The sequence below is a fragment of the Chanodichthys erythropterus genome, chromosome 20 (genome assembly GCF_024489055.1).
Source record: "Chanodichthys erythropterus isolate Z2021 chromosome 20, ASM2448905v1, whole genome shotgun sequence".
Taxonomy (NCBI): domain Eukaryota; kingdom Metazoa; phylum Chordata; class Actinopteri; order Cypriniformes; family Xenocyprididae; genus Chanodichthys; species Chanodichthys erythropterus.
In genome coordinates this window covers 237,533-264,074 of record NC_090240.1, presented here as the reverse complement: position 1 = coordinate 264,074, position 26,542 = coordinate 237,533, and the positions used below count along the sequence as shown (strand labels likewise).

General features: G+C 43.1%; 7 non-coding genes across 7 annotated transcripts; all 7 read left to right on the top strand.

Moving 5' to 3' along the window:
- Positions 1 to 1,534: 1,534 nt before the first annotated feature.
- Positions 1,535 to 1,722, top strand: LOC137010259 (U2 spliceosomal RNA). The gene has a single exon (XR_010893307.1). It is a non-coding gene; the product is annotated as a U2 spliceosomal RNA (small nuclear RNA).
- A 2,096-nt stretch (positions 1,723 to 3,818) lies between these two features.
- Positions 3,819 to 3,982, top strand: LOC137010035 (U1 spliceosomal RNA). Its single transcript, XR_010893115.1, has one exon. It is a non-coding gene; the product is annotated as a U1 spliceosomal RNA (small nuclear RNA).
- A 7,912-nt stretch (positions 3,983 to 11,894) lies between these two features.
- LOC137010281 (U2 spliceosomal RNA) lies at positions 11,895 to 12,088 on the top strand. The gene has a single exon (XR_010893325.1). It is a non-coding gene; the product is annotated as a U2 spliceosomal RNA (small nuclear RNA).
- Positions 12,089 to 14,184: 2,096 nt separating this feature from the next.
- LOC137010048 (U1 spliceosomal RNA) lies at positions 14,185 to 14,348 on the top strand. The gene has a single exon (XR_010893127.1). It is a non-coding gene; the product is annotated as a U1 spliceosomal RNA (small nuclear RNA).
- A 7,913-nt stretch (positions 14,349 to 22,261) lies between these two features.
- Positions 22,262 to 22,454, top strand: LOC137010287 (U2 spliceosomal RNA). The gene has a single exon (XR_010893330.1). It is a non-coding gene; the product is annotated as a U2 spliceosomal RNA (small nuclear RNA).
- Positions 22,455 to 24,550: 2,096 nt separating this feature from the next.
- On the top strand, positions 24,551 to 24,714 carry LOC137009894 (U1 spliceosomal RNA). Its single transcript, XR_010892983.1, has one exon. It is a non-coding gene; the product is annotated as a U1 spliceosomal RNA (small nuclear RNA).
- An 865-nt stretch (positions 24,715 to 25,579) lies between these two features.
- LOC137010095 (U2 spliceosomal RNA) lies at positions 25,580 to 25,770 on the top strand. The gene has a single exon (XR_010893173.1). It is a non-coding gene; the product is annotated as a U2 spliceosomal RNA (small nuclear RNA).
- Positions 25,771 to 26,542: the final 772 nt, after the last annotated feature.

Below are 26,542 nucleotides of genomic sequence, written 5' to 3'. Positions count from 1 at the left end.
TTTAAAGTTAATGGTTTCCTGACAGAGTCAGTTGAGCAGCTGGGAGGAGTAAGACAGGGATGTCCTCTCTCCCCTCTTCTTTATATTTTGTTCATTGAACCTTTAGCTTCCCGTTTAAGGGCATGTCAGGCCTTTACTGGCCTGCACATGCCGGGGGCTGGAGGTCTGCAAGCAAAGGTGTCGCTGTATGCAGATGACATGACACTGTTTTTGACATCAAGGCAGGATTTTTTAGAAACAAGCAAGATTTTGGGAGATTTTGGGAGGGTTACAGGGGCGAAAGTGAACATGTCAAAGTCAGCCGTCATGTATGTAGGTCGATGGGCTAGGCGGGAGACAGCCATTGAGGGATATAGCTTATGTGAAGATGGTCTGAAGGTTTTGGGAGTGCGTTTCTTCAGGCAGAACAGCGCTAAGGAGAACTGGAGGGTTTTGATTGGGAAAGTGCGCTCCAAAATTGGCCTTTGGAACACTAGAGAGCTTTCTTTAACTAGCCGAACATTAGTGATAAAAGCAGACTTGTTGCCTACAGTCAATTATTTGGCATATGTGTTCCCTCTTCCCTATAATTGTGGCAGAGAGTTGGAAGGTCTTGTGTTCTCCTTTCTGTGGAAGGGAAGGTGCGAGCTGGTATCCAGGGCTCAGGTGAGCCAAGAAATTAAGAAGGGTGGGAGGGAGGTGCCTTTTTTTACCTTGTGGGTAGCATCTATTTTTTCATCCTTTGTGGCACGTTTAATCCTACAGGCAACAAACCACAAAGCTTATTTTTTTGCAAGGTTCTGGGCAGCCTTTCCACTAAGATCTTTGATTGCATGGGATAAGTTGGTTCCGTGGGCTTTTGACAGGCCGGAAGAATATCAGTGGTTTGCCAAATTTATACGTCAACATCCTTGGTGTCTGGAACAGGGAACAGTGATAAATCATAGGGAACTGTACAAGGGTTTAAGGGAGAGGGGGGCAGGGAAGGGGGGACTAGAGAGATTTCTTCCCATCACTGTGAATTGGGCAATGCTACAGCCAGCATATGTGGATGGAGCTTGCAGAGACCTTCATTGGTTGGGGGCCCTGGGGCGTTTGCCTGTAAGGGAGAGGCAGTATCGTCATGGGCAAGGGAAGTCACCTTTCTGCCCAATTGGTTGTGGGAGGGAGGAAACAATAGAACATGTATTTTGGACATGCCCAGTTTCATCTGCCTTCTGGACTTTGCTGTATCAGTGGTGGAAGGGGTGGAAAGGTCCTCCTCTGACCCGGAACCTGGTAATTTATGGGGAGGGTCTGGGGGGACAGAAGTTTGAATTGAGGAAGGTGGTGTGGATAATTATATCAGAAGGCAAAAGGGTTTTGTGGAATCACAGAACTTCGATGTTAAGGTCCAAACGAACAGGATGGGGTCCTAAATCAATTTTTTATTGTGTTTTGGCTAGAGTGCAGGGCGCAGTGCAAAATGATAATATTGAGGGGGAAATTAAAAAATGTTTGAAGGGAAAAAGGGATTAAATGGGACCTAAAGTGAGTTATAAAAAGTATGTGTTGATGAACTGTCTGAGTTTGTGTATGTAAAAGATGGAATCTGTTCTTATCAGTTTAATATCTGATACGTCCCCTATCTGGGGACTACATATTAAATGGATTTTTGGCTCATGGAGCCGGAACCGGGGCTTGCTCCGTCCACTCCACGCATCGACCTGGTATTGCAGTGTCTCCAGGAACGGTGTGCTTCCCCTTTTGGGGGACTGCAAATCGTTGTGGTTAATAGCAGAGGGAATGTCGCTGGAGCTTCACAAGGAGTCTCTATGTACCTGCGGTGGGGTGGCTGGCAGGGTGGCACCGTCTCGCACCCTTATGAAACGGTCGCCGTTGTTCCAAAGCAGCGGTTCCCAAACCAGCACTGCACGTCTTGAATGTCACTCTTGTCTGATGCGCCCGTCTGAGGTCTTGGAGTCTTTACCAACGAGCTGATGAGTTGGATCGGGTGTGTTTGATCAGGGAGACATCTAATCAAACACGCCTGACTGATGGGAACCACTGGTCTAAAGGACCGCAGCTCGTGTACAGGTGCTGGTCATATAATTAGAATGTCATCAAAAAGTTGATTTATTTCACTAATTCCTTTCAAAAAGTGAAACTTGTATATATCATATTCATTCATTACACACAGACTGAGAGGTTTCACATGTTTATTTCTTTTCATTTTGATGAGTATAGCTGACAACTATGGAAAATCCCAAAGTCACTATCTCAGAAAATTAGAATATTGTGAAAAGGTTCAATATTGAAGACACCTGGTGCCACACACTCTTATCAGCTAATTAACTCAAAACACCTGCAAAGGCCTTTAAATGGTCTCTCAGTCTAGTTCTGTAGGCTACACAGTCATGGGGAAGACTGCTGACTTGACAGTTGTCCAAAAGACGACCACTGACACCTTGCACAAGGAGGCCAAGACACAAAAGGTCATTGCAAAAGAGGCTGGCTGTTCGCAGAGCTCTGTGTCCAAGCACATTAATAGAGAGGCGAAGGGAAGGAAAAGATGTGGTAGAAAAAAAGTGTACTAGCAATAGGGATAACCGCACCCTGGAGAGGACTGTGAAACAGAACCCATTCAAAAATGTGGGGGAGATTCACAAAGAGTGGACTGCAGCTGGAGTCAGTGCTTCAAGAACCCCTACGCACAGACGTATGCAAGACATGGTTTTCAGCTGTCTCGTTCCTTGTGTCAAGCCACTCTTGAACAACAGACAGCGTCAGAGGCGCCTCGACAAAAAGGACTGGACTGCTGCTGAGTGGTCCAAAGTTACGTTCTCTGATGAAAGTCAATTTGGCATTTCCTTTGGAAATCGGGGTCCCAGAGTCTGGAGGAAGAGAGGAGAGGCACACAATCCACGTCGCTTGAGGGCCAGCCTAAAGTTTCCACAGTCAGTGATGGTTTGGGGTGCCATGTCATCTGCTGGTGTTGGCCCACTGTGTTTTCTGAGGTCCAAGGTCAACGCAGCCGTATACCAGGAAGTTTTAGAGCACTTCATGCTTCCTGCTGCTGACCAACTTTATGGAGATGCAGATTTCATTTCCCAACAGGACTTGGCACCTGCACACAGTGCCAAAGCTACCAGTACCCGGTTTAAGGACCATGGTATCCCTGTTCTTAATTGGCCAGCAAACTCGCCTGACCTTAACCCCATAGAAAATCTACGGGGTATTGTGAAGAGGAAGATGCCATATGCCAGACCCAACAATTAAGAAGAGCTGAAGGCCACTATCAGAGCAACCTGGGCTCTCATAACACCTGAGCAGTGCCACAGACCGATCGACTCCATGCCACGCCGCATTGCTGCAGTAATTCAGGCAAAAGGAGCCCCAACTAAGTATTGAGTGCTGCACACGCTCATACTTTTCATGTTTATAGTTTTCAGTTGGCCAAGATTTCTAAAAATCCTTTCTTTGTATTGGTCTTAAGTAATATTCTAAATTTGCTGAGATACCGGATTTGGGATTTTCCTTAGTTGTCAGTTATAATCATCAAAATTAAAAGAAATAAACATTTGAAATATATCAGTCTGTGTGCAATGTACATAATATACAAGTTTGACTTTTTGAAAGGAATTAGTGAAAGAAATCAACTTTTTGATGACATTCTAATCATACGACCAGCACCTGTAGGTGCTTGGCAGTTTGCCGGCTTGAAGGCATGGTCACGGAAATCGCAGTCAAGTAATGGAAGGGACACGCCCTTCCTTTGCTTGGGGTGGGGGAGGGGGGTCACCGTTGATGAGGACGGCAAAGAGGGATAGGGTAGCCTCTGACTGGAGGCCTGGGGACTCATACTTACCTGGCAGGGGAGACACCATGATCAGGAAGGTGGTTCACCCAGGGCGAGGCTCGGCCATTGCACTCCGGTTGTGCTGACCCCTGCGAATTCCCCAAATGTGGGAATCTCGACTGCATAATTTATGGTAGTGGGGGACTGCGTTTGCGCTCTCCCCTGGACATACTGGTTGAAAGAAGATTAGGTGGTGCCGAGAGAACCTGTGGTTTCTAACAGTCGTAGCGTTGTCTGTGGCTCCGTGTGTGTTTGCACGCCCCTTTTATGGAATCGGGTGTTGCGTGCGCTCGCCTGGTTTCGCAAAGTTCTGAGTTTTCCTTCAGGGACGACAGGCTTTTGGGGGCACTCGACCATGGCCGTTTTCTAAATGACCCCGTGGTCGCTAGTGTCACGACCGGCTCAAAGCCGTGACAAATGAAACGGAGGACATAGGCAGCTTGGTAGGTTGCAACGAAAAGAGATTTATCAGCATAAATAAGAAAATATATGAAACCAGAAATCAACAAAACCAAACACAATTTCTGTCAGACACATCAATAACCAAACATCAGACAGAACCACATTTAAATGAATAAGGAACTCAAAATAAACAAAGACCAAAATCAAAACCAAAGCACCCAGGAGCAAGCAACACACCACGCCAAACAAAGCCCAAGCTTTATAGAGGGAAGCACGGGTGTACATGGTTCACTTGATGAGTCTCCCAGCCACACCCACTGGCCGGCCGTAGCAGGAAGAACGAGGGACTCGTCACACTATCCAAATGTTAAAGTTGAGCTTTTTTTTTTCCCCCCTCCTGATCAAGAACGACCTAGGGAGTCCAGAGAATTGTACTGCGGTGCTTTTGTGGAGGTCGATGGAAAAACCTAGGACCAGTTCGCGAAAGCAGGTTGTTTCAAATCATCTCCACTATTTAACAAACGATCTGATCGACAGCAGTGGTCCTAGAGGCAAAGTACGAAACCCACCGCGGCCCAGATGGGCGTCGCCTTTGCCGGCTCTGCCCCCACTGCTTGGCAACGGCATCGCTTCTCGGCCTTTTGGCTAAGATCAAGTGTCTTGTCATTTGGCAGTGTTGCGATCGCCTCTTTGTGGGTTTTTGGGCTGTGTTTTTGTAATAGCACTTTCCTTTACCTTGAAGAGGTATATTGTACTGCTTACAGCTGTACTTTTTTATTATTTATTGTTTATTTATATTGTATTGTGCTTGCTTTTAGGAGAACATTTTAATTGAGATACTGGTTGTAAGGTAAGTCTTTTATTCTTGTTTTTAGATCCTTTTATTGTGTCGATAGTTTTTTAAACTCCTGTTTTAGCTGTTGGTGCCTCCAACATGTCGGCTGCCCGTGCCGGCGTGCGGAGGCACCACAGCGTGCGTTTTACACTCTTAGAAAACCAAGGAAAGCCTGTTCAGATGTCCCGGTTGGATTTTTCCCGCAAATTTGTTCAGCAAACTTTGAGATTTACACCAAATGATTTGAATTGTATTTTGTCCCTCCCTTTTAATAAAGGATTTGATGTAAGTTTTAAGTCAGCTAGTTTGCTGAATGACTTCTGGACCAGACTTGAAAATGTAAAGACCCTCTTTTCCATGTTTAAGGTGGAGAAACTGACCGACAATACCCACAAAATGGTTATTGTCCGAATGTTCAATGAAACCGTCAGTGGAGAAGATATATGTACTTGGTTGGGTAGATATTGCTCTGTTAGAGGCCAAGCCATGAAAATGCTGGATGAGGATGGCATCTGGAATTGTTCCTGGAGGATTCCCATAAAACAGTGGGAAGATCCCCAGGGCTTCCAGGGCCTGAAACATCTTCCATCAGTGATTGTGCTTGGAGAAAACAGAGGCTACATTTATTATCAGGGAATGCCCAAGCTCTGTCGTAGATGTGGAGAGGTGGGGCATTTAGTGGAAGCTTGCCAGAAGTCGTTTTGTGGGAAATGTAGAGAAATTGGGCATACTTTTGACGAATGTCCCAATGGCAGAAAGTGTAATCTGTGTGGAGACTCCAATCATCTCTACAGAGATTGCCCAAAGTCCTTTGCCAACAAAGTTAAAGCAAATAAAATGGCGGTTGAGAAAAGCAAACAAAAGGATAACGAGGGGGCGGAGCAAAAGATTCAAATCTCCCGCCAATTTCTGCGATTGGTGGAGAAGGATCAGATGTTAGAGGTAATGAGGGGGCGGAGTTAAGGAGTGAGGAGCAACAGGGGGAGGAAGACCAAAGGGAAGAGGCAGAAGAAAACATCTTAGAGGTAAGTGAAAAGGTAGGGGAGGACATAGAGGATTCACTGCAAGAAAGTCAATTAAGTGAGAAACTCCCCTGTGCTCAATCGATAAAAAAAGAGAGTGGCACACTCCCCTCTCTGGAAAGAAATGGGAAAGGATAAAATGGGAAGATTTTCAGATTCCTCCTCATCGGAGGATCTGAATAGATTATTCCCAAGCCAAACAGCCAATGAGATTTCTTTTCTATCGATTGAGCTGAAATCATCCACACCCAGGAGCTCACCTTGTGACTCAGAAGGAAAACATGTTCAGTTCCCTGCCTCCAATGGTGTGGAAATGCGGGAAGAACTTGTTTTACAAGAAAATGTGTTTTTAAATGGATAATTTGTTTTTAAAATTTTAAAATGTTGTTTCTGTCTTCTTTTATTCTCGTTTTAACGCTCATGACCATCACCATCTCTACGTTAAACGTGAGAAGTGTGAGGTCACCAACGAGAGCACAAACTGTTTTAAATTTTTTAAGTACACAACCCTCTGATGTGTTTTTGTTACAGGAGTGCGCTTTACCTTTTTTTAACAATTACAAGAATTGGGAGGACAAATGGCAACAAGGACCCTCTATTTGGAGTGGTTCAAACCAAAATAAAGCAGATGGTATTGCTGTCCTGGTAAAAAATCAACAAATCTTGGTGAAGGGGAGCACAGTACTAAGAGACGGGCGGGCTCTTTTAGTCAACTTGACGTTTTTGGGGAGGGCTTTTAACATATTAAATATTTATGGATATACAGAAAAGAATGATAGATACAACCTTTTAAAAGACATTCAGCCCCACCTTTTAGGAAGGGACCCGATTATTTTAGCAGGGGATTTTAATTGCATTTTAAGCAAAAATGATAGGAAAGGGGGAGGAGAAGATCTTAAATTGGACAAAACATCCATTTTATTGCAAACCATAACAAGAGATTTTAAACTGACTGACTGTTTCAGAACCATGCATCCTGGGGAGAAAGGATTCACCTGGTTTAGTGGTGATGGCAGCAAAGCCTCCCGCATTGATTATGTCTTCACTAGGGACCTTACACCAGTTGATGCTAAATTAATCCCCATTTTCTTTTCAGACCACGCTATGCTTTCCTGCACCCTTTCACTTCCCATAGGTGTGACGACAGGTAGGGGGCTTTGGAGGCTGAACTGTTCCCTGTTGAAAGATTTGGAGATTGTGAAAGAATACAGGGAGCAGTACAGCCAATGGCAGACCCTAAAAGACTTTTATGACTCACATGCACAGTGGTGGGAAATGGTGAAGGGAAAGACTAAGACGTTTTTTAAACTGGCGGGAAAAAAGAAAAAAGATAAAGAGAAAAGATGTATGGTGGGAATGCAAAAACGACTGCAACGCTATTTTAACCTGTGCAATCAGGGCTTTGATTTTAATGAAGAAATTCGCCAAGTGAAAAGGTCAATGTCAGAATTATCGGAGGTTAGAAGCAAGAGTATCATTTTACAAAGTAGAGAAAAGGAAATGGAAGAGGGAGAAAAATGTACAAGTTATTTTTTTCGTAAAATAGTAAATAGAGGTGGGGCAGTGGTGGGATTGAAAAATAAAGAAAATACAGTAATGACAAATACAGAAAGCATCTTAAAGGTGGTTGAAGATTTCTATGATGAACTATATGGTAAGAAAGAGATTGAAGACTGCATTTTAAAAGAAGTTTTAGAATTAATTGATAAACCCGTTAAGGATAGCACGTGTTTGATAAATGATTTCAACCTTTCTGAAATGGAGAAATGTTTAAAACATTTTAAGAAAAGAAAGTCACCTGGAGAAGATGGTATCCCACTTGAGTTTTATCAGACATTTTGGGACATTTTAGCCAACGACCTTTTAATTGTTTTTAATGAATTTTATAAAATGGAGAAACTGCCAGATAGTTTTAGGATAGGGATTGTTACACTTTTACACAAAAAAGACGAAAGGACTGACTTGAAAAATTGGCGACCAATAACTCTTTTAAATGTGGACTGTAAATTGTTTAGTAAGCTTTTAATGATTCGTATGTCTTCCATTTTAGGGGATTTGATCCACCCAGATCAAACCTGCGCAGTTCCTGGAAGAAAGATCACGGACAGCCTTGTTCTGATGAGAGACACCATCTGTTATGCGAGAGACAGAAATATTAGGCTTGCAGTTCTAAATTTAGATTTTGAAAAAGCTTTTGATCGGGTCTCGCACCAGTACTTATTTCAAGTACTGCTAAAGATGGGTTTTCCAGGGAGATTTGTAGCTTGGGTGGAACTGCTATACAGGGGGATAAGCAGCAGGTTTTTGGTAAATGGGCACTTGACAAAAGCAGTAGACGTACACTGTGGGGTCCGTCAGGGATGCCCGTTATCTCCCCTCTTATATGTGGCCTGTATTGAGCCACTGGCGCAGGCATTGAGAAGGGACAAATGGATCAGGGGACTGACAATACCAGGGGCGGGGGGATTGACTGCCAAGGCCTTTTTATATATGGACGATGTGAACCTTGTATGTACTGACGTTTTATCAATTACTAGGACTATGGACCTGACTGACTGGTTTGGAAGGGCGTCTGGGGCTAGACTAAATAGATCAAAAACTCAAGTACAATGTTTTGGACCATGGGATCCTAAAGAAGTAAAGAGTCTTGACCTGGAAATGAAAAAGACTGATATAAAGATACTAGGGATTAAATTTGACAGAGAAGGAGGAGGAAGGGGCAACTGGCAAGAAGCTTTAGCTAAAGTAAGACAAAGATTTGGATTTTGGAGACGTAGACAACTGACAATAGAAGGCAAGGTTTTAATTATTAAATCTGTAATTTTACCTTTATTTTTATTGCTTTGTTCTGTGTTTTACCCCCCAGATGGTTCCTTTTATCCGTGGACAGAGAAATGTTTCACTTTGTGTGGGGAGGAAAATGGGAGAGGCTGACAAGAGAGGAGATGAAGAAGTCCCCAAGAAATGGAGGCAGAGGAATACCAAACTTTTATTTATTTTTAGGGGCATACTATACAGCACTTCATATGAAATATGCATTAGACACAAAAACAGATAATAAAACTGCTGCTATGAGCCGTTTCTGGATGGGATCCTATTTAAGGTCCTTAAAAATCTTACCCACCAATCACACAATACCAGTTGCTTTTAACCCTCTGGAGTCTGAGGCTGATTTGGGGCCTGGAGAACTTTTGACATGCCCTGACATTTGTGCTTTTTTCAGTTGTTCATAAACATATTAATGGAAAAAGTGTCATTACACTGTATTCAGCACAAACTAGGCTACAATAATATGTGAGGAACATGTATGTACATGTTTGTGTTTTTGAAGGAATAACATTTATGCGTGGTTGTTGAAAAAACAAAAAACTTAAGTCACTGAAATAAGGCCAAAAAAAGTATAATAAATCTGTGTTCATAAGACTTTAGGGTATTGGAGGTTGTAGACTAGAGTTTTTGCTTCAAAATTATGTAAAAATTATGCTGCCTACTCCTTCATATTTAACAATATATTGATTTAGTTTTTGTAAGACACTTTTTGCCAAGAAACACAGTATGCAAGGAGGCGTGAATCACCACTGAAAATGGGCCATTCTCACCTGAGAAGACAAAAGAATTGGATAGTAATGAGCTGAAATGACTTGCATATTAATGAGGCATTTCAGTCAGGTAGGCTGTGAAAAAAAACCTTCTGTGATGTCTCAAGCTCATTATGATATATGAAACATACAGAAAAATATTATTACAATATAAAGTAATGGTTTTATATTATACTTTAAAATATAATGTATTTCTGTGATGCAAAGAGTCTGAATATAGGCTTTTAGTTTAAAAGCATGCACATTTGGAGAAATATTGGATTCTCATATGCTTATGTCAATTTTCTATACAGAGGAGTTATTTTTATTTAATATTCACTGTCATTACTATGAGCGCTGGTGTTTTCAATTCATCCTTGAAGTCGGAGGGCGCTCTGTGCATTTTAGTCCACAAATTCATCTAAAAGAAGAAGAGGCTATTCCATGAATGGAGTTTCCAATACATACAGCAGCAGGAGGGCGCTAAAGAAACAAAAACTCATCTAAACTTCATCTGTAGAAGACAAGTAAACAGGAAGTAACTGCATGTCTTCTAGAGATCGCTAACCATGACTTTTACATCCAGATAAACACTTTTCAAGACAATAAATACACGATTGAGATAATAAATGCATGTATTGACTGAATTAGCGTCTGAATAGCGCTGGCTCCGTGGGCGTGGCCGCATTAGCAGATAATGAGCTGAATCACGGATTTCTGACATGGCTCTCTTTTCATACAGATTACATAAACAAAGAAGGTTTGTTTTCGATTTGACTTACATGATTTAAAACCTGACATCTTAACGTTTTTTTAGACATAAGTGTAATTTTTTTGTCATTAGTATTCACTAAGTTACAGTTCATTTTCTGAGAACTATCAGATTGGAGTTCGTTCAGAGGGAGAGGAGAAATCACGCATCATGTTAGTTTTCTTTATTTTACAAAAAGCACAAAATTCTGTTTTTACTCTGAGTGTACACAAATGAAAGAAGATATTCCACAGATTAAAATGGTGTATAACTCTTAATTGTATGTGCAACATTGACGGAGTATTTTGAGTCTCTTTCACACTGATAAGAAAAAACCACGGTGGTATCGCCGGCGATACCGTCAGACCTCAGAGTGTTAAGCCATCTGCTGCGTATGATTTTATCAAGAAGTTCTTAAATAAGCATATTTTAGAAAAAGAGACTAAATCTTTAACAAATCACCGCCTCCTTCTCTCTCTCATACAGGAACGGGAACAGGTGACTCCAGTGCGCTGGATCAAAATTGGTGAGGCCCAGACTGTGTGGCAAAATGTGTCCCATCCGGCCCTTCACAATAGACACCGCGACCTGGCATGGATGGCCGCTCACGAGATCCTCCCGGTCAGGGCCGTGATGCACTCCCGAGGAATGGCGACAAATCCAATCTGTCCTCGGCCAGGGTGTAATGCACCGGAATCCGTGAGACATACGTTCTGGGAGTGCAGTGTCGCGAGGGACCTGTGGGCAACAGCCGGCCCCCAGCAATTCCCGAGCCTGCCAGCAGGGGAGGTCCAACAACTGGACTACCCCATGATAATGGGAGGAGTGAGCCAGAGGAAAATGACACCAGCCCAGCACACCCAAACCTGGCTCACTATCAACTGCTACAAAGATGTACTATGGACCTCCAGAAACCTGCTGGTGGGGAAGCATGTGATGGTGACCCTGCACGCCATGAAACAGCTGGTCAACAACAGGCTGCAGGAGTATGCTGCGCATTGCCATTCGGACGTGGGGGTCGGAGCTACACAGGAAAGGTCCCCGTGGCCACGCGCCCTGACTGCCTGCAGATGCCCCCATTCTGGAGGGAGCAGCGGTGCCGTGGTTTAAGAGGTTCTCCTCTCAGCCCAAAAGTGTTGGGTCGTGGTGTTTGTTGTGGAGTGTTGAATGAGGACATCTCAAAAAAAAAAAAAAGAAAAAAAAAAAAAGTATTGTGTCGCCTGTGCCCGTTCATGTATAAGAGAGCTTTTTTATCTTTTATGTTTTAATCGTGATCAATTCTATCTATTAGGTTAAATTATGGCTTTTAAGCAACTTCAATTGTATTTTATTTATTGCCTTTCTTCTTTTACACACATCTGTTTATACAAAGTTTTATGTATCATGTATTAAGGAAAAAAAAAAAAAAAAACTAAGCAAAACCTTTTAATCGGAAAGGAAATCTGTGTTACATGTTCCCAAGAAACAATGTAATGTTTGTATGTAAATAATGATTATTGAAAAAATAAATAAAAGGAAAAAAAAAAAAAATCTGTTCTTATCAGTTTAATATCTGATACGTCCCCTATCTGGGGACTACATATTAAATGGATTTTTGGCTCATGGAGCCGGAACCGGGGCTTGCTCCGTCCACTCCACGCATCGACCTGGTATTGCAGTGTCTCCAGGAACGGTGTGCTTCCCCTTTTGGGGGACTGCAAATCGTTGTGGTTAATAGCAGAGGGAATGTCGCTGGAGCTTCACAAGGAGTCTCTATGTACCTGCGGTGGGGTGGCTGGCAGGGTGGCACCGTCTCGCACCCTTATGAAACGGTCGCCGTTGTTCCAAAGCAGCGGTTCCCAAACCAGCACTGCACGTCTTGAATGTCACTCTTGTCTGATGCGCCCGTCTGAGGTCTTGGAGTCTTTACCAACGAGCTGATGAGTTGGATCGGGTGTGTTTGATCAGGGAGACATCTAATCAAACACGCCTGACTGATGGGAACCACTGGTCTAAAGGACCGCAGCTCGTGTACAGGTGCTGGTCATATAATTAGAATGTCATCAAAAAGTTGATTTATTTCACTAATTCCTTTCAAAAAGTGAAACTTGTATATATCATATTCATTCATTACACACAGACTGAGAGGTTTCACATGTTTATTTCTTTTCATTTTGATGAGTATAGCTGACAACTATGGAAAATCCCAAAGTCACTATCTCAGAAAATTAGAATATTGTGAAAAGGTTCAATATTGAAGACACCTGGTGCCACACACTCTTATCAGCTAATTAACTCAAAACACCTGCAAAGGCCTTTAAATGGTCTCTCAGTCTAGTTCTGTAGGCTACACAGTCATGGGGAAGACTGCTGACTTGACAGTTGTCCAAAAGACGACCACTGACACCTTGCACAAGGAGGCCAAGACACAAAAGGTCATTGCAAAATAGGCTGGCTGTTCGCAGAGCTCTGTGTCCAAGCACATTAATAGAGAGGCGAAGGGAAGGAAAAGATGTGGTAGAAACTAATGTGTACTAGCAATAGGGATAACCGCACCCTGGAGAGGACTGTGAAACAGAACCCATTCAAAAATGTGGGGGAGATTCACAAAGAGTGGACTGCAGCTGGAGTCAGTGCTTCAAGAACCCCTACGCACAGACGTATGCAAGACATGGTTTTCAGCTGTCTCGTTCCTTGTGTCAAGCCACTCTTGAACAACAGACAGCGTCAGAGGCGCCTCGACAAAAAGGACTGGACTGCTGCTGAGTGGTCCAAAGTTACGTTCTCTGATGAAAGTCAATTTGGCATTTCCTTTGGAAATCGGGGTCCCAGAGTCTGGAGGAAGAGAGGAGAGGCACACAATCCACGTCGCTTGAGGGCCAGCCTAAAGTTTCCACAGTCAGTGATGGTTTGGGGTGCCATGTCATCTGCTGGTGTTGGCCCACTGTGTTTTCTGAGGTCCAAGGTCAACGCAGCCGTATACCAGGAAGTTTTAGAGCACTTCATGCTTCCTGCTGCTGACCAACTTTATGGAGATGCAGATTTCATTTCCCAACAGGACTTGGCACCTGCACACAGTGCCAAAGCTACCAGTACCCGGTTTAAGGACCATGGTATCCCTGTTCTTAATTGGCCAGCAAACTCGCCTGACCTTAACCCCATAGAAAATCTACGGGGTATTGTGAAGAGGAAGATGCCATATGCCAGACCCAACAATTAAGAAGAGCTGAAGGCCACTATCAGAGCAACCTGGGCTCTCATAACACCTGAGCAGTGCCACAGACCGATCGACTCCATGCCACGCCGCATTGCTGCAGTAATTCAGGCAAAAGGAGCCCCAACTAAGTATTGAGTGCTGCACACGCTCATACTTTTCATGTTTATAGTTTTCAGTTGGCCAAGATTTCTAAAAATCCTTTCTTTGTATTGGTCTTAAGTAATATTCTAAATTTGCTGAGATACCGGATTTGGGATTTTCCTTAGTTGTCAGTTATAATCATCAAAATTAAAAGAAATAAACATTTGAAATATATCAGTCTGTGTGCAATGTACATAATATACAAGTTTGACTTTTTGAAAGGAATTAGTGAAAGAAATCAACTTTTTGATGACATTCTAATCATACGACCAGCACCTGTAGGTGCTTGGCAGTTTGCCGGCTTGAAGGCATGGTCACGGAAATCGCAGTCAAGTAATGGAAGGGACACGCCCTTCCTTTGCTTGGGGTGGGGGAGGGGGTCACCGTTGATGAGGACGGCAAAGAGGGATAGGGTAGCCTCTGACTGGAGGCCTGGGGACTCATACTTACCTGGCAGGGGAGACACCATGATCAGGAAGGTGGTTCACCCAGGGCGAGGCTGGGCCATTGCACTCCGGTTGTGCTGACCCCTGCGAATTCCCCAAATGTGGGAATCTCGACTGCATAATTTATGGTAGTGGGGGACTGCGTTCGCGCTCTCCCCTGGACATACTGGTTGAAAGAAGATTAGGTGGTGCCGAGAGAACCTGTGGTTTCTAACAGTCGTAGCGTTGTCTGTGGCTCCGTGTGTGTTTGCACGCCCCTTTTATGGAATCGGGTGTTGCGTGCGCTCGCCTGGTTTCGCAAAGTTCTGAGTTTTCCTTCAGGGACGACAGGCTTTTGGGGGCACTCGACCACGGCCGTTTTCTAAATGACCCCGTGGTCGCTATTGTCACGACCGGCTCAAAGCCGTGACAAATGAAACGGAGGACATAGGCAGCTTGGTAGGTTGCAACGAAAAGAGATTTATCAGCATAAATAAGAAAATATATGAAACAAGAAATCAACAAAACCAAACACAATTTCTGTCAGACACATCAATAACCAAACATCAGACAGAACCACATTTAAATGAATAAGGAACTCAAAATAAACAAAGACCAAAATCAAAACCAAAGCACCCAGGAGCAAGCAACACACCACGCCAAACAAAGCCCAAGCTTTATAGAGGGAAGCACGGGTGTACATGGTTCACTTGATGAGTCTCCCAGCCACACCCACTGGCCGGCCGTAGCAGGAAGAACGAGGGACTCGTCACACTATCCAAATGTTAAAGTTGAGCTTTTTTATTCCCCCCCTCCTGATCAAGAACGACCTAGGGAGTCCAGAGAATTGTACTGCGGTGCTTTTGTGGAGGTCGATGGAAAAACCTAGGACCAGTTCGCGAAAGCAGGTTGTTTCAAATCATCTCCACTATTTAACAAACGATCTGATCGACAGCAGTGGTCCTAGAGGCAAAGTACGAAACCCACCGCGGCCCAGATGGGCGTCGCCTTTGCCGGCTCTGCCCCCACTGCTTGGCAACGGCATCGCTTCTCGGCCTTTTGGCTAAGATCAAGTGTCTTGTCATTTGGCAGTGTTGCGATCGCCTCTTTGTGGGTTTTTGGGCTGTGTTTTTGTAATAGCACTTTCCTTTACCTTGAAGAGGTATATTGTACTGCTTACAGCTGTACTTTTTTATTATTTATTGTTTATTTATATTGTATTGTGCTTGCTTTTAGGAGAACATTTTAATTGAGATACTGGTTGTAAGGTAAGTCTTTTATTCTTGTTTTTAGATCCTTTTATTGTGTCGATAGTTTTTTAAACTCCTGTTTTAGCTGTTGGTGCCTCCAACATGTCGGCTGCCCGTGCCGGCGTGCGGAGGCACCACAGCGTGCGTTTTACACTCTTAGAAAACCAAGGAAAGCCTGTTCAGATGTCCCGGTTGGATTTTTCCCGCAAATTTGTTCAGCAAACTTTGAGATTTACACCAAATGATTTGAATTGTATTTTGTCCCTCCCTTTTAATAAAGGATTTGATGTAAGTTTTAAGTCAGCTAGTTTGCTGAATGACTTCTGGACCAGACTTGAAAATGTAAAGACCCTCTTTTCCATGTTTAAGGTGGAGAAACTGACCGACAATACCCACAAAATGGTTATTGTCCGAATGTTCAATGAAACCGTCAGTGGAGAAGATATATGTACTTGGTTGGGTAGATATTGCTCTGTTAGAGGCCAAGCCATGAAAATGCTGGATGAGGATGGCATCTGGAATTGTTCCTGGAGGATTCCCATAAAACAGTGGGAAGATCCCCAGGGCTTCCAGGGCCTGAAACATCTTCCATCAGTGATTGTGCTTGGAGAAAACAGAGGCTACATTTATTATCAGGGAATGCCCAAGCTCTGTCGTAGATGTGGAGAGGTGGGGCATTTAGTGGAAGCTTGCCAGAAGTCGTTTTGTGGGAAATGTAGAGAAATTGGGCATACTTTTGACGAATGTCCCAATGGCAGAAAGTGTAATCTGTGTGGAGACTCCAATCATCTCTACAGAGATTGCCCAAAGTCCTTTGCCAACAAAGTTAAAGCAAATAAAATGGCGGTTGAGAAAAGCAAACAAAAGGATAACGAGGGGGCGGAGCAAAAGATTCAAATCTCCCGCCAATTTCTGCGATTGGTGGAGAAGGATCAGATGTTAGAGGTAATGAGGGGCGGAGTTAAGGAGTGAGGAGCAACAGGGGGAGGAAGACCAAAGGGAAGAGGCAGAAGAAAACATCTTAGAGGTAAGTGAAAAGGTAGGGGAGGACATAGAGGATTCACTGCAAGAAAGTCAATTAAGTGAGAAACTCCCCTGTGCTCAATCGATAAAAAAAAAGAGAGTGGCACACTCCCCTCTCTGGAAAGAAATGGGAAAGGATAAAATGGGAAGATTTTCAGATTCCTCCTCATCGGAGGATCTGAATAGATTATTCCCAAGCCAAACAGCCAATGAGATTTCTTTTCTATCGATTGAGCTGAAATCATCCACACCCAGGAGCTCACCTTGTGACTCAGAAGGAAAACATGTTCAGTTCCCTGCCTCCAATGGTGTGGAAATGCGGGAAGAACTTGTTTTACAAGAAAATGTGTTTTTAAATGGATAATTTGTTTTTAAAATTTTAAAATGTTGTTTCTGTCTTCTTTTATTCTCGTTTTAACGCTCATGACCATCACCATCTCTACGTTAAACGTGAGAAGTGTGAGGTCACCAACGAGAGCACAAACTGTTTTAAATTTTTTAAGTACACAACCCTCTGATGTGTTTTTGTTACAGGAGTGCGCTTTACCTTTTTTTAACAATTACAAGAATTGGGAGGACAAATGGCAACAAGGACCCTCTATTTGGAGTGGTTCAAACCAAAATAAAGCAGATGGTATTGCTGTCCTGGTAAAAAATCAACAAATCTTGGTGAAGGGGAGCACAGTACTAAGAGACGGGCGGGCTCTTTTAGTCAACTTGACGTTTTTGGGGAGGGCTTTTAACATATTAAATATTTATGGATATACAGAAAAGAATGATAGATACAACCTTTTAAAAGACATTCAGCCCCACCTTTTAGGAAGGGACCCGATTATTTTAGCAGGGGATTTTAATTGCATTTTAAGCAAAAATGATAGGAAAGGGGGAGGAGAAGATCTTAAATTGGACAAAACATCCATTTTATTGCAAACCATAACAAGAGATTTTAAACTGACTGACTGTTTCAGAACCATGCATCCTGGGGAGAAAGGATTCACCTGGTTTAGTGGTGATGGCAGCAAAGCCTCCCGCATTGATTATGTCTTCACTAGGGACCTTACACCAGTTGATGCTAAATTAATCCCCATTTTCTTTTCAGACCACGCTATGCTTTCCTGCACCCTTTCACTTCCCATAGGTGTGACGACAGGTAGGGGCTTTGGAGGCTGAACTGTTCCCTGTTGAAAGATTTGGAGATTGTGAAAGAATACAGGGAGCAGTACAGCCAATGGCAGACCCTAAAAGACTTTTATGACTCACATGCACAGTGGTGGGAAATGGTGAAGGGAAAGACTAAGACGTTTTTTAAACTGGCGGGAAAAAGAAAAAAGATAAAGAGAAAAGATGTATGGTGGGAATGCAAAAACGACTGCAACGCTATTTTAACCTGTGCAATCAGGGCTTTGATTTTAATGAAGAAATTCGCCAAGTGAAAAGGTCAATGTCAGAATTATCGGAGGTTAGAAGCAAGAGTATCATTTTACAAAGTAGAGAAAAGGAAATGGAAGAGGGAGAAAAATGTACAAGTTATTTTTTTCGTAAAATAGTAAATAGAGGTGGGGCAGTGGTGGGATTGAAAAATAAAGAAAATACAGTAATGACAAATACAGAAAGCATCTTAAAGGTGGTTGAAGATTTCTATGATGAACTATATGGTAAGAAAGAGATTGAAGACTGCATTTTAAAAGAAGTTTTAGAATTAATTGATAAACCCGTTAAGGATAGCACGTGTTTGATAAATGATTTCAACCTTTCTGAAATGGAGAAATGTTTAAAACATTTTAAGAAAAGAAAGTCACCTGGAGAAGATGGTATCCCACTTGAGTTTTATCAGACATTTTGGGACATTTTAGCCAACGACCTTTTAATTGTTTTTAATGAATTTTATAAAATGGAGAAACTGCCAGATAGTTTTAGGATAGGGATTGTTACACTTTTACACAAAAAAGACGAAAGGACTGACTTGAAAAATTGGCGACCAATAACTCTTTTAAATGTGGACTGTAAATTGTTTAGTAAGCTTTTAATGATTCGTATGTCTTCCATTTTAGGGGATTTGATCCACCCAGATCAAACCTGCGCAGTTCCTGGAAGAAAGATCACGGACAGCCTTGTTCTGATGAGAGACACCATCTGTTATGCGAGAGACAGAAATATTAGGCTTGCAGTTCTAAATTTAGATTTTGAAAAAGCTTTTGATCGGGTCTCGCACCAGTACTTATTTCAAGTACTGCTAAAGATGGGTTTTCCAGGGAGATTTGTAGCTTGGGTGGAACTGCTATACAGGGGGATAAGCAGCAGGTTTTTGGTAAATGGGCACTTGACAAAAGCAGTAGACGTACACTGTGGGGTCCGTCAGGGATGCCCGTTATCTCCCCTCTTATATGTGGCCTGTATTGAGCCACTGGCGCAGGCATTGAGAAGGGACAAATGGATCAGGGGACTGACAATACCAGGGGCGGGGGGATTGACTGCCAAGGCCTTTTTATATATGGACGATGTGAACCTTGTATGTACTGACGTTTTATCAATTACTAGGACTATGGACCTGACTGACTGGTTTGGAAGGGCGTCTGGGGCTAGACTAAATAGATCAAAAACTCAAGTACAATGTTTTGGACCATGGGATCCTAAAGAAGTAAAGAGTCTTGACCTGGAAATGAAAAAGACTGATATAAAGATACTAGGGATTAAATTTGACAGAGAAGGAGGAGGAAGGGGCAACTGGCAAGAAGCTTTAGCTAAAGTAAGACAAAGATTTGGATTTTGGAGACGTAGACAACTGACAATAGAAGGCAAGGTTTTAATTATTAAATCTGTAATTTTACCTTTATTTTTATTGCTTTGTTCTGTGTTTTACCCCCCCAGATGGTTCCTTTTATCCGTGGACAGAGAAATGTTTCACTTTGTGTGGGGAGGAAAATGGGAGAGGCTGACAAGAGAGGAGATGAAGAAGTCCCCAAGAAATGGAGGCAGAGGAATACCAAACTTTTATTTATTTTTAGGGGCATACTATACAGCACTTCATATGAAATATGCATTAGACACAAAAACAGATAATAAAACTGCTGCTATGAGCCGTTTCTGGATGGGATCCTATTTAAGGTCCTTAAAAATCTTACCCACCAATCACACAATACCAGTTGCTTTTAACCCTCTGGAGTCTGAGGCTGATTTGGGGCCTGGAGAACTTTTGACATGCCCTGACATTTGTGCTTTTTTCAGTTGTTCATAAACATATTAATGGAAAAAGTGTCATTACACTGTATTCAGCACAAACTAGGCTACAATAATATGTGAGGAACATGTATGTACATGTTTGTGTTTTTGAAGGAATAACATTTATGCGTGGTTGTTGAAAAAACAAAAAACTTAAGTCACTGAAATAAGGCCAAAAAAAGTATAATAAATCTGTGTTCATAAGACTTTAGGGTATTGGAGGTTGTAGACTAGAGTTTTTGCTTCAAAATTATGTAAAAATTATGCTGCCTACTCCTTCATATTTAACAATATATTGATTTAGTTTTTGTAAGACACTTTTTGCCAAGAAACACAGTATGCAAGGAGGCGTGAATCACCACTGAAAATGGGCCATTCTCACCTGAGAAGACAAAAGAATTGGATAGTAATGAGCTGAAATGACTTGCATATTAATGAGGCATTTCAGTCAGGTAGGCTGTGAAAAAAAACCTTCTGTGATGTCTCAAGCTCATTATGATATATGAAACATACAGAAAAATATTATTACAATATAAAGTAATGGTTTTATATTATACTTTAAAATATAATGTATTTCTGTGATGCAAAGAGTCTGAATATAGGCTTTTAGTTTAAAAGCATGCACATTTGGAGAAATATTGGATTCTCATATGCTTATGTCAATTTTCTATACAGAGGAGTTATTTTTATTTAATATTCACTGTCATTACTATGAGCGCTGGTGTTTTCAATTCATCCTTGAAGTCGGAGGGCGCTCTGTGCATTTTAGTCCACAAATTCATCTAAAAGAAGAAGAGGCTATTCCATGAATGGAGTTTCCAATACATACAGCAGCAGGAGGGCGCTAAAGAAACAAAAACTCATCTAAACTTCATCTGTAGAAGACAAGTAAACAGGAAGTAACTGCATGTCTTCTAGAGATCGCTAACCATGACTTTTACATCCAGATAAACACTTTTCAAGACAATAAATACACGATTGAGATAATAAATGCATGTATTGACTGAATTAGCGTCTGAATAGCGCTGGCTCCGTGGGCGTGGCCGCATTAGCAGATAATGAGCTGAATCACGGATTTCTGACATGGCTCTCTTTTCATACAGATTACATAAACAAAGAAGCTTTGTTTTCGATTTGACTTACATGATTTAAAACCTGACATCTTAACGTTTTTTTAGACATAAGTGTAATTTTTTTGTCATTAGTATTCACTAAGTTACAGTTCATTTTCTGAGAACTATCAGATTGGAGTTCGTTCAGAGGGAGAGGAGAAATCACGCATCATGTTAGTTTTCTTTATTTTACAAAAAGCACAAAATTCTGTTTTTACTCTGAGTGTACACAAATGAAAGAAGATATTCCACAGATTAAAATGGTGTATAACTCTTAATTGTATGTGCAACATTGACGGAGTATTTTGAGTCTCTTTCACACTGATAAGAAAAAACCACGGTGGTATCGCCGGCGATACCGTCAGACCTCAGAGTGTTAAGCCATCTGCTGCGTATGATTTTATCAAGAAGTTCTTAAATAAGCATATTTTAGAAAAAGAGACTAAATCTTTAACAAATCACCGCCTCCTTCTCTCTCTCATACAGGAACGGGAACAGGTGACTCCAGTGCGCTGGATCAAAATTGGTGAGGCCCAGACTGTGTGGCAAAATGTGTCCCATCCGGCCCTTCACAATAGACACCGCGACCTGGCATGGATGGCCGCTCACGAGATCCTCCCGGTCAGGGCCGTGATGCACTCCCGAGGAATGGCGACAAATCCAATCTGTCCTCGGCCAGGGTGTAATGCACCGGAATCCGTGAGACATACGTTCTGGGAGTGCAGTGTCGCGAGGGACCTGTGGGCAACAGCCGGCCCCCAGCAATTCCCGAGCCTGCCAGCAGGGGAGGTCCAACAACTGGACTACCCCATGATAATGGGAGGAGTGAGCCAGAGGAAAATGACACCAGCCCAGCACACCCAAACCTGGCTCACTATCAACTGCTACAAAGATGTACTATGGACCTCCAGAAACCTGCTGGTGGGGAAGCATGTGATGGTGACCCTGCACGCCATGAAACAGCTGGTCAACAACAGGCTGCAGGAGTATGCTGCGCATTGCCATTCGGACGTGGGGGTCGGAGCTACACAGGAAAGGTCCCCGTGGCCACGCGCCCTGACTGCCTGCAGATGCCCCCCTTCTGGAGGGAGCAGCGGTGCCGTGGTTTAAGAGGTTCTCCTCTCAGCCCAAAAGTGTTGGGTCGTGGTGTTTGTTGTGGAGTGTTGAATGAGGACATCTCAAAAAAAAAAAAAGAAAAAAAAAAAAAGTATTGTGTCGCCTGTGCCCGTTCATGTATAAGAGAGCTTTTTTATCTTTTATGTTTTAATCGTGATCAATTCTATCTATTAGGTTAAATTATGGCTTTTAAGCAACTTCAATTGTATTTTATTTATTGCCTTTCTTCTTTTACACACATCTGTTTATACAAAGTTTTATGTATCATGTATTAAGGAAAAAAAAAAAAAAAAAAACTAAGCAAAACCTTTTAATCGGAAAGGAAATCTGTGTTACATGTTCCCAAGAAACAATGTAATGTTTGTATGTAAATAATGATTATTGAAAAAATAAATAAAAGGAAAAAAAAAAAAATCTGTTCTTATCAGTTTAATATCTGATACGTCCCCTATCTGGGGACTACATATTAAATGGATTTTTGGCTCATGGAGCCGGAACCGGGGCTTGCTCCGTCCACTCCACGCATCGACCTGGTATTGCAGTGTCTCCAGGAACGGTGTGCTTCCCCTTTTGGGGGACTGCAAATCGTTGTGGTTAATAGCAGAGGGAATGTCGCTGGAGCTTCACAAGGAGTCTCTATGTACCTGCGGTGGGGTGGCTGGCAGGGTGGCACCGTCTCGCACCCTTATGAAACGGTCGCCGTTGTTCCAAAGCAGCGGTTCCCAAACCAGCACTGCACGTCTTGAATGTCACTCTTGTCTGATGCGCCCGTCTGAGGTCTTGGAGTCTTTACCAACGAGCTGATGAGTTGGATCGGGTGTGTTTGATCAGGGAGACATCTAATCAAACACGCCTGACTGATGGGAACCACTGGTCTAAAGGACCGCAGCTCGTGTACAGGTGCTGGTCATATAATTAGAATGTCATCAAAAAGTTGATTTATTTCACTAATTCCTTTCAAAAAGTGAAACTTGTATATATCATATTCATTCATTACACACAGACTGAGAGGTTTCACATGTTTATTTCTTTTCATTTTGATGAGTATAGCTGACAACTATGGAAAATCCCAAAGTCACTATCTCAGAAAATTAGAATATTGTGAAAAGGTTCAATATTGAAGACACCTGGTGCCACACACTCTTATCAGCTAATTAACTCAAAACACCTGCAAAGGCCTTTAAATGGTCTCTCAGTCTAGTTCTGTAGGCTACACAGTCATGGGGAAGACTGCTGACTTGACAGTTGTCCAAAAGACGACCACTGACACCTTGCACAAGGAGGCCAAGACACAAAAGGTCATTGCAAAATAGGCTGGCTGTTCGCAGAGCTCTGTGTCCAAGCACATTAATAGAGAGGCGAAGGGAAGGAAAAGATGTGGTAGAAAAAAAGTGTACTAGCAATAGGGATAACCGCACCCTGGAGAGGACTGTGAAACAGAACCCATTCAAAAATGTGGGGGAGATTCACAAAGAGTGGACTGCAGCTGGAGTCAGTGCTTCAAGAACCCCTACGCACAGACGTATGCAAGACATGGTTTTCAGCTGTCTCGTTCCTTGTGTCAAGCCACTCTTGAACAACAGACAGCGTCAGAGGCGCCTCGACAAAAAGGACTGGACTGCTGCTGAGTGGTCCAAAGTTACGTTCTCTGATGAAAGTCAATTTGGCATTTCCTTTGGAAATCGGGGTCCCAGAGTCTGGAGGAAGAGAGGAGAGGCACACAATCCACGTCGCTTGAGGGCCAGCCTAAAGTTTCCACAGTCAGTGATGGTTTGGGGTGCCATGTCATCTGCTGGTGTTGGCCCACTGTGTTTTCTGAGGTCCAAGGTCAACGCAGCCGTATACCAGGAAGTTTTAGAGCACTTCATGCTTCCTGCTGCTGACCAACTTTATGGAGATGCAGATTTCATTTCCCAACAGGACTTGGCACCTGCACACAGTGCCAAAGCTACCAGTACCCGGTTTAAGGACCATGGTATCCCTGTTCTTAATTGGCCAGCAAACTCGCCTGACCTTAACCCCATAGAAAATCTACGGGGTATTGTGAAGAGGAAGATGCCATATGCCAGACCCAACAATTAAGAAGAGCTGAAGGCCACTATCAGAGCAACCTGGGCTCTCATAACACCTGAGCAGTGCCACAGACCGATCGACTCCATGCCACGCCGCATTGCTGCAGTAATTCAGGCAAAAGGAGCCCCAACTAAGTATTGAGTGCTGCACACGCTCATACTTTTCATGTTTATAGTTTTCAGTTGGCCAAGATTTCTAAAAATCCTTTCTTTGTATTGGTCTTAAGTAATATTCTAAATTTGCTGAGATACCGGATTTGGGATTTTCCTTAGTTGTCAGTTATAATCATCAAAATTAAAAGAAATAAACATTTGAAATATATCAGTCTGTGTGCAATGTACATAATATACAAGTTTGACTTTTTGAAAGGAATTAGTGAAAGAAATCAACTTTTTGATGACATTCTAATCATACGACCAGCACCTGTAGGTGCTTGGCAGTTTGCCGGCTTGAAGGCATGGTCACGGAAATCGCAGTCAAGTAATGGAAGGGACACGCCCTTCCTTTGCTTGGGGTGGGGGAGGGGGGTCACCGTTGATGAGGACGGCAAAGAGGGATAGGGTAGCCTCTGACTGGAGGCCTGGGGACTCATACTTACCTGGCAGGGGAGACACCATGATCAGGAAGGTGGTTCACCCAGGGCGAGGCTCGGCCATTGCACTCCGGTTGTGCTGACCCCTGCGAATTCCCCAAATGTGGGAATCTCGACTGCATAATTTATGGTAGTGGGGGACTGCGTTCGCGCTCTCCCCTGGACATACTGGTTGAAAGAAGATTAGGTGGTGCCGAGAGAACCTGTGGTTTCTAACAGTCGTAGCGTTGTCTGTGGCTCCGTGTGTGTTTGCTCGCCCCTTTTATGGAATCGGGTGTTGCGTGCGCTCGCCTGGTTTCGCAAAGTTCTGAGTTTTCCTTCAGGGACGACAGGCTTTTGGGGGCACTCGACCATGGCCGTTTTCTAAATGACCCCGTGGTCGCTAGTGTCACGACCGGCTCAAAGCCGTGACAAATGAAACGGAGGACATAGGCAGCTTGGTAGGTTGCAATGAAAAGAGATTTATCAGCATAAATAAGAAAATATATGAAACCAGAAATCAACAAAACCAAACACAATTTCTGTCAGACACATCAATAACCAAACATCAGACAGAACCACATTTAAATGAATAAGGAACTCAAAATAAACAAAGACCAAAATCAAAACCAAAGCACCCAGGAGCAAGCAACACACCACGCCAAACAAAGCCCAAGCTTTATAGAGGGAAGCACGGGTGTACATGGTTCACTTGATGAGTCTCCCAGCCACACCCACTGGCCGGCCGTAGCAGGAAGAACGAGGGACTCGTCACACTATCCAAATGTTAAAGTTGAGCTTTTTTTTTTTTCCCCCCCTCCTGATCAAGAACGACCTAGGGAGTCCAGAGAATTGTACTGCGGTGCTTTTGTGGAGGTCGATGGAAAAACCTAGGACCAGTTCGCGAAAGCAGGTTGTTTCAAATCATCTCCACTATTTAACAAACGATCTGATCGACAGCAGTGGTCCTAGAGGCAAAGTACGAAACCCACCGCGGCCCAGATGGGCGTCGCCTTTGCCGGCTCTGCCCCCACTGCTTGGCAACGGCATCGCTTCTCGGCCTTTTGGCTAAGATCAAGTGTAGTATCTGTTCTTATCAGTTTAATATCTGATACGTCCCCTATCTGGGGACTACATATTAAATGGATTTTTGGCTCATGGAGCCGGAACCGGGGCTTGCTCCGTCCACTCCACGCATCGACCTGGTATTGCAGTGTCTCCAGGAACGGTGTGCTTCCCCTTTTGGGGGACTGCAAATCGTTGTGGTTAATAGCAGAGGGAATGTCGCTGGAGCTTCACAAGGAGTCTCTATGTACCTGCGGTGGGGTGGCTGGCAGGGTGGCACCGTCTCGCACCCTTATGAAACGGTCGCCGTTGTTCCAAAGCAGCGGTTCCCAAACCAGCACTGCACGTCTTGAATGTCACTCTTGTCTGATGCGCCCGTCTGAGGTCTTGGAGTCTTTACCAACGAGCTGATGAGTTGGATCGGGTGTGTTTGATCAGGGAGACATCTAATCAAACACGCCTGACTGATGGGAACCACTGGTCTAAAGGACCGCAGCTCGTGTACAGGTGCTGGTCATATAATTAGAATGTCATCAAAAAGTTGATTTATTTCACTAATTCCTTTCAAAAAGTGAAACTTGTATATATCATATTCATTCATTACACACAGACTGAGAGGTTTCACATGTTTATTTCTTTTCATTTTGATGAGTATAGCTGACAACTATGGAAAATCCCAAAGTCACTATCTCAGAAAATTAGAATATTGTGAAAAGGTTCAATATTGAAGACACCTGGTGCCACACACTCTTATCAGCTAATTAACTCAAAACACCTGCAAAGGCCTTTAAATGGTCTCTCAGTCTAGTTCTGTAGGCTACACAGTCATGGGGAAGACTGCTGACTTGACAGTTGTCCAAAAGACGACCACTGACACCTTGCACAAGGAGGCCAAGACACAAAAGGTCATTGCAAAAGAGGCTGGCTGTTCGCAGAGCTCTGTGTC